This window comes from Lactuca sativa, chromosome 4, assembly GCF_002870075.4.
Source record: "Lactuca sativa cultivar Salinas chromosome 4, Lsat_Salinas_v11, whole genome shotgun sequence".
Classification (NCBI taxonomy): Eukaryota; Viridiplantae; Streptophyta; class Magnoliopsida; order Asterales; family Asteraceae; genus Lactuca; species Lactuca sativa.
In genome coordinates, this window is record NC_056626.2 from 132,887,671 (window position 1) to 132,902,243 (window position 14,573).

At 34.2% G+C, this 14,573-nt stretch overlaps 1 long non-coding RNA gene across 1 annotated transcript; it reads right to left on the bottom strand.

The window, feature by feature from the left end:
- Window positions 1-8,661: 8,661 nt before the first annotated feature.
- On the bottom strand, window positions 8,662-9,721 carry LOC122197698 (uncharacterized). Its single transcript, XR_006191338.2, has 3 exons — window positions 9,346-9,721; window positions 9,136-9,218; window positions 8,662-8,972 (listed from the first exon to the last, which is right to left on the bottom strand). It is a non-coding gene; the product is annotated as an uncharacterized LOC122197698 (long non-coding RNA).
- Between the last annotated feature and the right edge of the window lie 4,852 nt (window positions 9,722-14,573).

A 14,573-nucleotide genomic window follows, 5' to 3' on the forward strand; every position in this document is an offset into this window, starting at 1 on the left:
CCATACGTCTTGACTCTCCCATCTCTTAGATCTCTCAAGTAAATTTGGCAGCTTCGTCTCCAATGCCCCTTCTCTTGGCAATAAAAGCAAATTGACTCTTTTGGAATAGTACACGGAACTACTTCAGACTTTGCCTTTCTCTTATAATCAAACTTTTCGACCATGGCATGCCTTTCGCTACCATTGCCTATATCCATAGAGGTCTGGAAGGGAGATTCACCAATCAACTTTGCTTTTCCAGTGCGCCAAATGATCGCTGATTCAGCAGCAATAAGTAGATAGGTGATATCGATGAGGGTCATGTCGTGGTCTATCATATAGTACTGTCTTATGAACTCACTATATGAGTCAGGAAGCGACTGAAGAACCCAGTCAACAACTAGCTCCTCACAGACAACGATTCCCAACATTCTTAACCTATCAATGTGTAACTTCATCTCTAAGACGTGTGCACACACTGACTTTCCTTCTTCATGTTTAATTGCCAAAAGGGCTTGAGTGAGCATGAACTTTTCAAGCCTTTGAACTTGTGGGTTAGGGAGAACAATAGTTAGAGGTGGAGGATGTGAAGCATGATCTCGTGTTCCACGATCGAATCGCGTAATATCATCTTCATGTGGAAAGCTTTGCTACCTTTTTTAGAACCATTTAGTGTGCCGGTTAACCACACACGCTCCACTAACGTCTTCGCAAAGGCACAAAGTGTAATTTCTTGGAATTAAATTAATTCACTTTTGCCTAAAGTAACTAAGATTAGGAATTTTGTACAAACATTTAGTTACTTTATACTTCATTATACTTATGGAGAGTGTTTGCCGTATCCTACCCTTTCGGCTAACGAACCTCCACCAATCAAGGAAGCGGTGGGTGAGAGTGGACACCCATTAAACGACTATTTTATAGGCCATAACCTTATACTGCCCTTATAGATCGGCTTCGTGAATGAGGCCTACTAACGGTAAGACTAGCAGTGTAAGTTATACATATATAATATTAGACTTTTAATGTTATATATAGTATAAGGGTGTATTTTACACTTTTAAAATACTAGGTGGTCTAATTTAATAAATTATACTTTTAATTTACTTAAATGTAAACCATATCACTATGGATTTATTAACTTACTTTTAATTATACACTTAATTAACTTAATAAAACCATAGGGTGCAATTTGAACTTTTTCAAAAAATTTAGGGTTTAAAGTTTAAAATTTTAAAAATTAAACTTTTAATCAAATTTTAAATTCCAAAACATGAGGACAAGTTTTGAAACTTTTCAAAACATTAGGGTTTAGAATTTAAATATTTTCAAAATTAAACCTTTTAATCAAAATTTAAATTCCAAAACTTGAGGGCAAGTTTTGAAAGTTTTCAAAACATTATCAAGAACATTCTAGATCAAATTACAAATAATAACAATTAAACACTTAATTGGTGATTATCTAAATATGACCTAATTCAATTTCTTGCAAGATAATCTATCAAATAATTCAAATAAATTAAGTTTATCATATAAGGCAATGAATATCCAATTAATTTGACAATTATCTTCTATTCTAGCAAGGATAATCAATACCAAACATTAAAATTTGAATTTTAAGTGTTAAAAACGTTTTTGGTAACTTATCCAAGTCAAATCAGCAAAAAATCCTGAAGTTACCTCTGTCTGGCCCTGGGACTCGCCGAGTCAGGGACTGAACTCACCGAGTCAGCTTGACTTGCCGAGTCAGTCAGGCAGAGGGCAAGAAAATTCGTTTTTCAAGCAAAGAATAGTCAAATATGCATCAAAACATCAAACAAACAACCCTATGCTCTGATACCACTGTTGGGTTTAGAGTAATACATCATTCCTATGGTGTACATGCAAACCCTAATAGCTTTGGATCTAGTTTGTCTAATGAACATGCAATTGAATCATCCAAAGCCATAACCCTAGATCTATAATAATATGAACTAAATTAAGGGTTTAGAAATTACCTTTGATTGTTATGTAGTAATAACAATATCAATTCCTCCTTGTAATTGACTTCTGAAAGCTTAGTGTCACAAGTGTCACACCTCTAATGAAGTCACAAACACCATAAGCAATAAGGATGAAGAAGGAGGAGAGAGGAGACACCAAAATCGGCCTGAAACCCTCTTGAAAAGATTAGCCACGTTTTTGGGTCTCAGGGGTTCTTTAAATAGGTAGGCAATTAGGGTTATTTAACAAGGAAACCCTAATTTGACTGCTTAAGCCCTAAGCAGCCCATGGACTCCTTCTGGAGCATGCCTTGGACGAAAATCATATGGGCTTCCCATAGATTTCGTCCAACCTATATTCCAAGGTGATCCATAGCCCAATTCTAATTATCTTATAATTACAATTCCAGTCCCCTAAGTTTAATTAATCTCTTTTAGCCACAAAATTAATTATTGACTAATATTAATTAAACATTATGATTTCTCCTTGAATATAATATTCTCATAATATATTAATAAATCATAATTAATCCTCTCTCTCTCTCTCTCTCTCCATAATTCATCCTATCAAGTTGCTTTGGTGAAGGCAACTGAAAAGGACCATGCACCATCGGGTCAAGTACATACCAAAATAGTTATGGACTTAGACACTAATCCAACAGTCTCCCACTTGGATAAGTCTAATAACTATTCTGGTATGACTTCAGATCCTGATCCGCAATCATAGCTTTCAAAAGCCACTGTCAACTCTGATCTTATCAGAAGTGTGTCTTTTAGATAAGGGATCATATATTCTTCCATTCTAGATATCGTATAGACGTGAGACATGGATTGAAATCATTCTCTCAGTCTATGTGTTGTTTCCCGAAATTCAGAGGAAGAGAAGATCTGGAAGTTGGTTTTAACACCAAGGAAGAAGAAGTTCCTAAATTAGTTTATAGATTGGTACACTTAAACATGTCTTTGATTATGGTTTTTGTTTGTTTAGTTGTTAGTATGTCCAGCTAAATCCAACTGCTTCTGTTAGATAGATGAAGCTGGAACTCATGGTTTTAATGCATTAGATTTGACTTTACTTGTTGGTAGTATGTTTGTGTTAATTGATTTTACCTAGCATGTTTAATTTAAATATTTGATTGATTTAAATTCTTGCTCTGTGTAGTTAGTGAATACAAATCTGTATGAATTTGAATATCTAATAATTCAGTGAACACTAGTTTATTAGAGCTAAGATCAAACCAATCTTAGATAAGTAATTGAATCATTGAATTAAGTTGTGCTAGAGAACTCATATTATGACTGTAATTGTGTGTTTATCAAATCAATCTTACATGGCTCCAATTTCATTTAATAATTGATTCTGTGTTAACTATTGTGTGACCATACATAGAATTATATGAATTGGTTAATAATTAGTAGATTTGGAACTAAATTGCTAATACTTCATTAATTGGTAACCAACAGTAATAGTCATAGCTAATGTATAATCATTGAGTGAAAGCGGATTCAAACTAAAAAAAGTGTTTTGTTTATTGATTGAGTTTGTGTTAAAGAATTAAGTTCATCTAAACTTGCAAAATTAGATATAAAAAAACCCTTCCTTTGTTAGTAATTAGGTTAATTTAGTAGTAGATAAATTAATTAGTCAACACCGTTCCTTGTGATCGACACCCGACTTACCCAACTATTCTATAATTCGATTAGGTACACTGCCTAGGTGCATTTTAGTTAGTTAAGTTAGTTAGGTTATAAATTATAAAATTAGTGGTTACTTTTGTGCACATCAAAGGTGATCCTTTATCTCCTTTTCTTTTCATCTTGGCTATGGAAGGGCTCCATGTCACTTTGTTTAGGGCCCATTCAGCTAATGCTTTTAAGGGACTTTCGATCTCATGGGTTGAAACTTCACATCTTTTTTATGCGGATGACGTCATGTTGATTTCTTATTGGGATCTAGAGAATGTAAATTGTCTTCTTCGTATTCTTTGGTGTTTTTACATGGCGTATGGGCTGAAAATTAATTTGCTTAAAAGTAAATTGATTGGTGTGGGAGTTCCTTTTACCGAGATTTCTAGTGTTGCACAAAAAATTGGGTGTGCTGCCTTTGAGTTGCCTTTTTTTCACCTTGGTGTTCCGGTAGGGCAGTCGATGAATCGTGTTGCTTCTTGCTCTCCTATCCTTGAGCGTTTCCGGAGTAGTTTGTGATGGGTTTAGAGTAATACATCATTCCTATTGTGTACATGCAAACCCTGATAGCTTTGGATCTAGTTTGTCTAATGAACATGCAATTGAATCATCCAAAGCCATAACCCTAGATCTATCATAATATGAACTGAATTAAGGGTTTAGAAATTACCTTTGATTTTTATGTAGTAATAACAATATCAATTCCTCCTTGTAATTGACTTCTGAAAGCTTTGTGTCACAAGTGTCACACCTCTAATGAAGTCACAAACACCATAAGCAATAAGGATGAAGGAGGAGAGAGAAGACACCAAAATCGGCCTGAAACCCTCTTGAAAAGATTAGCCACGTTTTTGGGTCTCAAGGGTTCTTTAAATAGGTAGGCAATTAGGGTTATCTAACAAGGAAACCCTAATTTGACTGCTTAAGCCCTAAGCAGCCCATGGACCCCTTCTGGAGCATGCCTTGGACGAAAATCATATGGGCTTCCCATAGATTTCGTCCAACCTATATTCCAAGGTGATCCATAGCCTAATTGTAATTATCTTATAATTACAATTCCTGTCCCCTAAGTTTAATTAATCTCTTTTAGACACAAAATTAATTCTTGACTAATATTAATTAAACATTATGATTTCTCCTTTAATATAATATTCTCATAATATATTAATAAATCATAATTAATCCTCTCTCACTCTCTCCATAATTCATCCTATCAAGTTGCTTTGGTGAAGGCAAGCCAAAAGGACCATGCACCATCGAGTCAAGTACATAGCAAAATAGTTATGGACTTAGACACTAATCCAACAGATTGTCGGGTTGGAAAGCTAAGAATCTTTCGGTTGGAGGTCGTTTCACTTTGGTGAAGTCTGTTTTGGGATCGCTAGGGAGTTATATGTCACACCCCTGAACCAGACGGCGTAAATGTCTGAGGGCTCGCGTGACTTAAATTGAAATATCATCACAATGAATATACATGAACAATACATACATCACCAACATTACATAGTACAACTGTCATTGTTCACATCAAGTACATTGTTTAAAGGTTACATATCCATAGCATAAACTGTTTTTCAGTCACAAAACATAACATCCTAACACTCTTGGTATCTTTCTTCAGCTTATCTGTTACCTGAGAGTACAAGTTGTTTTGAAAACGTCAACATATATAATGTTGGTGAGTTCATAAGCATGTTTGATATAAAATTTGTTTGTATCATTTGTAAAACCCAAAAAATCCGATATTTTCTGTACAAAAACTGTTTGCGAAAAAAAGATGTGATGATCCCATAAGTGCATGTGTATGTGATTTCAAAACTAGTATAAGTGATTGTTATTCAAAATTGATTATTGTATTATAGTTGTTGAGTGTAGGAGCGAGTAAGGTTGATCCTCCGGAAAACCCGATGTTTTCCGACATAAATAGTATAATAGTTTTGTATTATTATATCATCACAACAAATGAATATGATTTACCATGATTACTTAGATGGTATTGGATCTCTATGTGAGTAGTTATAACCATGCATAATAATGACTAATTCGTCTGTCTTGGCATTCTAGCGAATGCCGGTACTGAATTAAGATTTTGTCACCCTAGACTGACTGAGTCTAACTGTAGCGAACAACTCAGGTGTGGGGGAGTCACCCCCGTATAGATCTATACAAAAACTCTCGCTCTCCCTCCAGGAGACTCTGGTTATAACTACAGACTACGACCTACACTTATTAGTGTCACCCGTTATTTCCCACTAAATCCAACTGAAATTGAATAGCCTTGTTTAACAACCTGATTTATGTTTACTTGAATAAAAGGGGTAAGCCTAACAGACAAAGAGAAGAGGGCAGCAGAGGCCCACTAATCATGTTATTATAGGCTGTCGAGTATGCGACGGACACGTTAGCCCATCATGTATATGATTGGTTTGGACCTTACTAGCATTGCAAATCAGCCACTAAGGCCCAATAGCATGTAAAAGCCATTGAGGGTCCATTAGGCATGTAATTAGGTCACCTGAGGCCCAATAAACAAGTGTAATTATATTGGGCCCAATAATCATGATATTGGGCCACCAAGGCCCAATAGCACAAATAGAAGGTATTTGAGCCCAACCTTTGAATCGCTTATGTTTTATCGTGTTTAAGTTCGTATTGTTGGTATTTGTTGTATGCTAAATGTTTATTCGCAATAAAAAAATATCTTAACGTTTGATTTATAACGAAGTTTTCAATATATATATATATATATATATATATATATATATATATATATATATATATATATATATATATATATATATATATATACACACACACACACACACTAGCCGTCAGCCCGCGCAAAGTGGCGGTGGCGAATAGTTTCAGTCGACAATTAGTTCCACTCGGAAGCATGTTATACTTCAAGGACACAAAATATATAATTATTGTTATTAGTTAGTTTTGCGGCAAAAATAGTTTCCTTTCACCAAATAGTTTCTTTTGGCGATTATATTCGTCTTAACGATTAGTTTCTATACAAAAACATGTCATCTTCCAAAGAACATTCAATGTATAAGAATTTGATTGCATCTTACAAAGGTCGGACACACTATTATGACATGTTGTGTTTATCCTGAATTGTGACATTATTGTAAAGTTCTTTGGGGGGGGGGGGGGGGGGGGGGGGCAGTTAAAGTTATCTACAGTGTAAGTATAATTTAGTATTTTAATTTTATTTGGATGTGTGTTTAAAATCTATTAATCAAAATGAAAAATGAAAAAGGATCTTATGTTTGAATATTTCACCTAATTAGGTTGTGCAAAATGTTTTGTACTTTGTTGGCATTGCTATAATTAGATAGGTATTTTCAAAGAACAATGTTATATTAAAAAGAAATGAAGGTAGTGTAATATAAATGATAACAAAACATGTATAAGTACTTCTACCTTTTTCGGTAAAAATGAAATGTAGGTTGCTAAATTATGTAACACAAAAATATTAGTATTTTGTTATTACGGCTTAAAACAGTTATTACGGCTTAAAACAGAAGTAAATTCTTATTATACATACGAAAAGGTTAAAGTGGATTTTATATATTGGTAAAAATAGCATTTTGCATTTATATATAAAACTATCTAACTCAGAAAAACTCTTATATTTTGTTTGTATGTAGATAAATCCTTATATTTAATGTTACATTTCATATTAACCCAAATCAAATTAAAATAAACAAAATTCTTAAACATTTTTCGGAATAATATGTTTTTTAAAATGTTTTTTTATCCAAACATTAATTTTAATAATATATTTTTCTTTATTTATACATTAATTCTTTAATATTAAATGTCAGGTTTAATACGTTTTTCACAATAAACTAAAGTTTTAAAGCAATTAAATATCTAGAACGGAGAGGAAGAATTACATACCATATAACCAAAAAAAACAGGAGGCAACTTGAGGGTACATCATTGTATTCTAAAAAAAAGATGATATGGTATTACTTGAATCTACTGCAACATATTAAATCCACTTCATTTCATTTGTGAGAACAAATAGCTAGACTTAAACCATATATCTGGGCAACCATCCGATATGTTTTGCATTTAGGTTCATTTTCAGTTATTATCAACCTAACAACAGACTACAAAAATCTTTTAGAAATAAAAAAAAATCTCATAATCTCCATGGTTCCATAACAAAAAATGTATTGTTAGCAGTGGCAGTTGTAGCCGATAAAACTACCATTCGTAACTCCTATAACTCCCGCTTCTATGGTGCCTACATATCATTCATATATGTTTCCCATCTTAAATGTTTTTTTTCTTTTATGACGATAAAAGAAGCTGAATTACTCCTATTTAAATACACTCACTTGTAAAAGACCATAGTGATAGCAAAGACCCTGCTTTCCATCTATGAATAATTAATTTTTCTGATAAAATAAAAGTCAAATAAAAAAATAAATTGCAAATAAGTTATTCCAAGAACCACAAGTCACTTCTCCAAATGTTTAGAGAGAAACCTATAAGTTGAAGTAGCATATAGTTTTAATAAGAGAACTCTTATCTAAGAGCATTAAGAGCATAATGAAAGTTAATTTTATGAGATCAAAAGATCTACTGACACCGGGATGCCTTTTGGTTTTTCAAATGCTAAAAATATAAGCAAAGGCTTTTAGTGCTTCGATTGCTACCTCAACAGAATTTTCTAATTCTAAAGCATCCATAACACCAATCACTAAAAACCATGCCATGAGAACAATTTTCATTTATTTTTACTTGAAAGCAATTTTCTTTAATTCGGGGCTTACAATTTCCATATAAAACTTGACATTTAAAATGAAATTTATTGAATTAAAAAAGTCAAACACAAATAAATATAATCAAGAGGATTCAAAAGTGATACAAACACCTTCATAAATGAAAGCTTTTAGGTGGTGTTTATAACATCAAAGAGGGGGATATTAACATTACTTCAAAGATCAAAGCAATAATTATGAAAGCTTTTGCATTGATCAAGGAAAATGCAAATTTTTAACTATTAGAATAAGCTTCTCAACTTTGTATCTTGTAATATCGTAATGTAGTAAGCAGTAATATCGTAATGTAGTAAGCAGAAGTTGTCACCACTGATGTTAAAGGAAGAACGCATTAGAGTATTCAAAAAATCACTGTAAAATGTTTTCTTAAAATATGTGAAGCTTAGCTATGAAACAAATTTATGCCCAATGCTATGTAGTATTGAGTGTCATTGTGTCAGGATGAAGCCTGCTTTGATAAGCTATAAGAGCATGATTCTTTTTGTTGCATTATGCTTCCAAAACTTCAATATTCTGCAAAGCCCTATAAATGGACAACGATCAGTTGAGCATGTAAAGCTAATAGCCCTATAAGGGTTATTAACCGGGCATTTAAAAAACTTATCTTAGTCCGACCAATTGAGAGTAAGAGAATGAGAGAGGTTTGATGCGATAGAAACAAAAAAAAAGTATAAATTGGTTATTACCCTGGTATTTGTTAGATGATTTGAGATGCAGGACTTCACAACCTTTCCTCCAAACTGTTCGCTCTAATGCATTGGAATAATACCTGGGAACTCAATATTGCCAAAAAGTGAAACCATAGATCTAGAAAATACCAAAAATCAGAAAAACATGCACACACAAACTTGATAAAGAAAAGAATAGAACAACAATTCGCACTAAATGGCCATTACCTTGGGAGTTTTTCTATGTATGATTTATTGAACCTGATTCAAAATCAAGGGATGTAGGTCAATTTCTTTGTGAGTTCTCCATCAATATTGATGGTTTTTACGCATAGGGGGGACCGATGAGGGAGGGAAAAGCATGTGTGGTGGTGTGGAACTGCGCTCGTATGGTGGATTGTGGTGGTAAAAGGCGGTGTGATTGCGGTGAGTAGTAGTCTGGCGGTGGTGAGTGATGTTTGAATTGAATATGATCTAATGTGAAAGAAAGAAAGACATCGATGCAGAGGAAGAAACAAAAAAAATAAAAAAGAAGAAAGAGAAACATCGATGCAGAGAGGAAGAAACAAAAAAATTAAAAGAAGAACAAAGAAAAAGAAGTGAGTTCTACCTTTGATTACATCTTAGATCCAAACCAAATTAGAAGAAACTACACGTCTTCAACCCGCCTGTCGTCCATCTCACCTGCAACCCATCGAAACACCAAATCAAAATCATTAAAATGAAAGAAAATCAAAATTATGTTCTAGAAAAAAACTCATTGTCTTCGTCTAAGAGAGGGAAAAATCGATTAGGGTTTATAAAGGGGGGGGGGGGGGGATACTTCATGGTGGTGGGATTTATAGCAGGGGATGGAACAAAGACGCATATGCGATGGGAGGGATATTTGAATCAACATGCAACATTTAAGGATATTTGTTGAAGCGTATTATGATGAAAAATGTTTTAAATTTTAAATGCACCGGAATCGAGGAATTGCTGAGAAATATAAGGAGTCAAAACGATAGGTTCAAATTTAATATTATTTTATTAGTGGTTATTTGTACTATTAGCTTAATCGTTTGGACGTCTTAAAAAAATAATATTATTATATTCAATCTATTTTTAGAAATAGTAGGATTTCGTTTATAAGATTGTGTGTGTGTATACATATATATATATATATATATATATATATATATATATATATATATATATATATATATATATATATATATTAAAACCATGCGTTATAAACTTGATATTTTTAACCCAAAATTTTATAATTGTATATTTGGCCCAAAAACATTTAGATTGACCATTGTGGCCCCTTTTTCTATAAAAATGGCACTTTTAGTCCCTTTTTTATGAAAATTGACATTTTTGGTCCTTAAACTATTTTTCTTGAGATTTTCAACCCCAACTTTATTTGAATTCTAATTTTTGTCCAAAACTATTGCACTTGTCACATCCAACATTTATTTTTAAAATTTTTACATTTTTGGCCAAACTTCCGTAATTTTTACAATTTTAACCCTAAAATTTAAAACTTTGCATTTTTAGTCCAATTTGGTAATAAAATCATTTCAACCCCTAAAATAGTTTATCTACGCTTTAGACTCATAGTTTGTTAAGTTTTCCATTTCAACCCCTCAAAACTTCATTTTTTCGCAACCTTGGGACCAAAAACTCGTGAGGCCCAATTTAAAGCCCAATATGCTAAATTCTATGTTTTTGACCCTTTGAAAAGTATTATTTTCATAAAAATAGCTTTTATATAAATCAATACCTTACAACCCTCATAAAACCGAAAATTAACAATTTACACCCAATCTTTGTTATTTTTGCAAAAAATGACACTTGTAAAGTTCTTTGGCTTTGATTTTTACTTATTAAACTTAGGGACCCTTAGATCTATGATGTATGTTGTTTGTTATGTTTTTATTTATGATTATGTCACCCTTTTGCTGTAGATCTCGAAATTATCTCAAGTATTAACATATTATCAGAACCAAAAACTAAGGAAATCACATAATACATGCAAACACACATAGATCAACACATAACACTTGTATTCTCCCCCCCAAAAACAAGTAAAAACCGAAAACAAGGGGGTATGAACTCACCTTGCTTAGTTGTTTCGGTTTTGAAGAAGATGTGAAGAAGATTTTTAGTCCTAGCAACACCTTGATGTGGATCTCAAGCTTATGGAGCTTCTAAGGTGTGATCATGGAATAAAACTATGTGAGAAGGAGTTCTCGGTGTTAAAATGAAAGAAGATGTTGGTTTTTGATAATAACTTACTGTAGGGTCCATTATGTGTTGCGTCTTGGGCTCGGTCCTTAGTCCAATTTTGTATCCGGATTGGGCCTGTCTATCCGTGATTTATTTATTTGGGTTTAGTATTTATAGATGCTTGCATGCATCTTTGTACGCAACTTTTGAGTCGATTATTCACAGTGATTATATTTTATTGATTGTAACCCTAAAAGCCTCTACAACGGAAGTTCTTTATCGAGCTCTGCTGAGGCGTGAATCTATTGAATCATTCAGCTTATTTTGGTTCATTCTTTTGTTTGTTATTCTGTTTTGCATTATTTTGTTTAACCTGTGTGAGATCTAAACGATCAAAGAGTTTTTCAACTCATCAGTTGATATCAGAGCAGGAGACTGTGTAATTCATACACATCTTTTCTGTGAAAGAAGTGGTTAGGGTTTTTTCCGCATTCATTGATATTTATTGAGTCGTCACTCCATTATTGACGTATCTCATTAATTATTCATCTTGCCCTAATATTACGTATTACAAAGTCTGATCTTATAACAGGTTAAACGATCAAGCATGGACGATTCTCAATCCAATCCCATCAACATCTCTAATAGCATCGGATCAACAACCAAGATCCCAATCCTCTACACTCAAGAATATGAAGTGTGGACGCACCATTTTGAAGATTATGTTATTGGATCGGAAGATAACGGGTATCTGGTATGGGAAGCTATCACAGCTGGCCCCTTCGCTCATTCAAGCACTTCAAGAATCATTAAAACTCAGAAAGAGTACAATGATCTATTAAAAGATGTGAAGGACGTCGCTCAGGACGAAAAGGAGAAGTTCCAATGCAACATTAAGGCATTGAGACTAATTCGATTCGCCCTTCAATCCGACACATTTCGGTTAGTAAGTTCTTGTGGTACAACAAAAGAAATCTGGGATCGGCTGCGAGAGCTGTATTCCACAGATGAAGATCTGGAGCACTCGATTCAGACCCTACTTCTCTCTGAATTTGGAGAGTTCAAGCAGAAGCCAGAGGAGGTTGTTACACAAACATTTGATCGGTTCAATCATCTTCTCAGTAAGATGATCAAACATGACATAGAAAGAAAGCTCATCGAACAGAAGGTCACTTTCTTAAATGGTCTGAGACCCGAATGGAGGGCGATTGTGTCGACGGTTAAAGCGCATGAGCAGTTCAAGTCATATTCTTTAATGAAACTCGTGAGGATTCTGAAATCCCAGGAAAAGATTGTGCTACAAGAAAAGAGCGTGGTTTCCAACTTGGGGTCTTTGGCCTTTATGTCGAAAGGTAAGAGTGCAGCAGAAGATGAAGAAGATCTGAATCTAGGAGACTATGATCTGACATCTGAAGATTATGCAATGATGGTGTCAAATCCCATGAAGTTCATCAAGAAGAAGTTCCCTACCAACAAGAACCGAAATTGGCAGGGAAGTTACAGCTCTGTAAAAGTGAAAGAGGAGACGAAGGTTGAAGAACCAAAGAAAGAAGCGAAGGGTGAAGCTGATTCTGGTGTCAGCTGTTTTTACTGTGGAGGGAAAAATCACTACGCAAAAGATTGCGTGTTGAAGAAAATGGCTGAGAAAGATGAGGAGAAGGATGAAGAAGCAAGTCTCCTGAAAAGACTGGAGGAGATTAAAAGGAAGAAAGCTACTACTAATCCCTCTATGAATGCTCTTGTTGTGCAGGATTCAGTAGATGATGATGAGTTCGGCGGTGTACAGGTGTGGTCGACCGACTTAGAAGATGATGAAGTGAGAAAGCCTTCTCATGGAATGTCACACCCCCGAACCAGACGGCGGAAACGTCCGAGGGCTATTGTGACTCAATTGAATACCATCACAATGAATATACATGAAACATAACATCATACAATACCAAGCATTGGAATATTACAATTGGTAGCGTTTACATTCAGTACATTGATCCATAATATTACATGTCCAAAAGTAAATTGTTCGGTACTAATTAAAACAACAGCAAGACATTACTGAGTACATTTTTCCTTTTCGATTTACCTGTTACCTGAGAATACAAGTATTTTGAAAAAACGTCAACATATGAAATGTTGGTGAGTTCATAAGTAATGTTTGAAATATAGTGGTTTGTATTATTTTGAAAATCACCAGAAAATCCGATATTTTCTGAAAAGAACTTAGTATAAAAAGTGTGAAGATCCGTAAGTATGCTTGTTTGTTTCTATAAATGTAAAAGTACAATTTGTAAAACTCGGTATGTAACTCGTAGGTGTATTAATTGAAAACCCTAGGAAAACCCGATGTTTTCCTAATACTTTGCATCAAATGATTTATATCTTGTTATTTCGTTACGACAAGTGTATTCGTTGAGTCCCGGTGACGTTGGATTAATTATGGATTGTGAATTGTTATAAACACACATTAATGAAAATGACTAGTTTACAACCATACAAACGATCCCTTAGGCGTCGCTCGCACTATTCACTTAATCCAAACACCCGGACTTCATGTAGCCCCACAACCGAGGAGGAAAAGAGGGTGCGAAGTCCCGATATTTTCCGTAAGGCGTTTAAGGCTATCGTGAATGCGAAGGGCCCTTAGCCCAACTCGCATTTGGTGAATTCTCGACTTTACTAGCAGCACCAGAGGGCCCTTGGGGTCCAACGGCACAAAGCCTGTAACAGTCCTTTTACACGAAATTAGGTCATATAAGACCCAACTACATGTAAGCGAGTTTCCTTCGGGCCTAAAGATCATGCCATTGGGCTAGCTAGGCCCAACAAACACGATTTGAAACTTTTGGGCCCAAAGACGGTGTATCGACGTCTGGTGTATTCTCACGTGTGTATTGACTTCCCGAAATTTCCGCGTGTGTATTGAAGTTTCATCGTGTTAGTAATTTCGGATTCACTATTGATTCAAGACCGAATCAATTCGTTTGATAACGATTTTGGTGTTGAAGGTGTATTATAATTTGCCGATAGTCGAGGTGCTAGTATTTCATCATGACAAGTTTATTATTTAAAACATTAGGATGTTTCATTATTGCAGCCCCTTTCATTTGGATAATTTACACCTTTAACCCTTTGTATAAAATAAATTTCTATTTTAGTCCTCAAACCATTTTTCTTGACACTTTAGTATCAAAACTTGTAGAAAAGTTATTTTTCAGCTCAAAGTTATTTGAAAAACAGTTTTAGTC